Raw genomic sequence first — 1,467 nt, 5'->3', positions numbered from 1 at the left:
GGGGGGGGCGACGGGCTTACTGGGTGTTACCTCCGCCAGGCGACACAAAGGAAGCAGGCGCGGCGGAGCAGGGCACGGCGGCGAGGCGGTACACAGGCGGGACGCGAATCAAACGCGGAGCAGGCGGGAGTTTGATTAGAAACTGTCGGGGAACGCGTCAATCCCGTCAGCCGGCGTCGTCAGCAGCCCCTCTTGCGCGCACTGCTAGTGCTTCCCGCGCGCCGCCGTCCTTTCCGGAACGCGACCACGCGCCCGACCGCACGATAATGTGTTGACTCGCGCCCAAGTATAGCAAAGTACTGCTGTGGGGGGTATGCGTGCGAGCATATAGGACGCGACGCAGTGAGCGCGTCGTCGTGCTTTACAAACTTTTGAAATTAGCGCGGGATCAAATTTTGGGTTTCCATCAGAATTTCACCACAGCCATTTATGAGCAGCGTTAGCGAGCGCAGATTATTATAGAGCGGCTCTGATCCATCACCCGCCCGCCTCTGCCATGCTTTTAGGCCGGCGGGGCTGCTCTGCGGTCCAACCTAATTCTCCCCCCCCCCTTTTCCTCCCTCCCTCCACTTCTCTTGCCTCCCCGTCCTCCCCGGCCGAGCGATGGGCCACCCTGCGTGCAAAGAAAGGGAAGGGGGACGGGGGGGGGGGGTTGTCTGTTTACACTCTGTCCTGCTAAGCGATCCCCGCCGGGGCGGCGCTGGGCCGGCTCCAGTACGCCGGACTTGTTGGCATCACATGCATGACGTGAGGGTCCCTCGCCCTCTGTCTCTCTCTCCCCCGGCGGACGTTGTTGTCATGTTGTTTGTCTGCCCCACGCCGGCCCTCTCTGTGTGTAGTGTGTCCTCCGTGTCCTTTCCTGCATTATGCCCACCCCGCGCAAGCAGAAAACGCTTTTCTGCCTTTGAATCGAGGAGAAAAAAGGAAACGACGCTGACGTTGTTTGGAAAGAAAGGGGGGGAGGGGAGACTTGTGAAAAAGTCAGTGAAACAGAAATTGAAAGCAACTACGTGACTGGTGCATTGGCGAGCTCTAACGTAACCCCAAAAATTCTTTTTTTAAGGACAGCACGAAGGCACCAGACTGCTGCCTAGTGACACACGCACGCTGGCAGCCCTGTGCAAGGCCCTCTGTTTGCTCAGCAGCGACCTGGCGCCGCTCCGCTCGTCATTTGCACGCTCTAAGTTGATTAGTGGAAGTGCCGCGCCGTGGGTTTAGGGCTGCGTGCTGGTGGGGGCCAAAAGGGGGGGAAGCCTCGCTCTTTTATTTACCTCTTTGCCCCCCCCCCTCCCCTACTTTTCTCTTCCTGGCGCTTATGTAGTCATTATCCTTAAAATTAACGCATGCGCAGAACACCCGCTTTCAGCGAGCGACGGGCGCCCAGCGCCGCTACAGCAACAAGGCGGTTGACCAACCAATCACCGGAAAAAAAGATTCGCTGAGCCAGCTAATATATTGACTGGTATC

General features: G+C 58.5%; 1 protein-coding gene across 1 annotated transcript in view; it reads left to right on the top strand.

Annotated features, from left to right (window-relative positions):
• The window catches only part of LOC113214435 (serine/threonine-protein kinase 32A), a gene marked incomplete at its 5' end in the record, with an annotated part of 70,303 nt that overhangs the window by 38,260 nt on the left and 30,576 nt on the right, over positions 1 to 1,467 (top strand).

The sequence above is a fragment of the Frankliniella occidentalis genome, unplaced genomic scaffold, assembly GCF_000697945.3.
Source record: "Frankliniella occidentalis isolate FOCC.00 unplaced genomic scaffold, Focc_3.1 Scaffold14, whole genome shotgun sequence".
Taxonomy (NCBI): Eukaryota; Metazoa; Arthropoda; class Insecta; order Thysanoptera; family Thripidae; genus Frankliniella; species Frankliniella occidentalis.
This window is presented reverse-complemented; position numbering and strand designations above follow the sequence as displayed.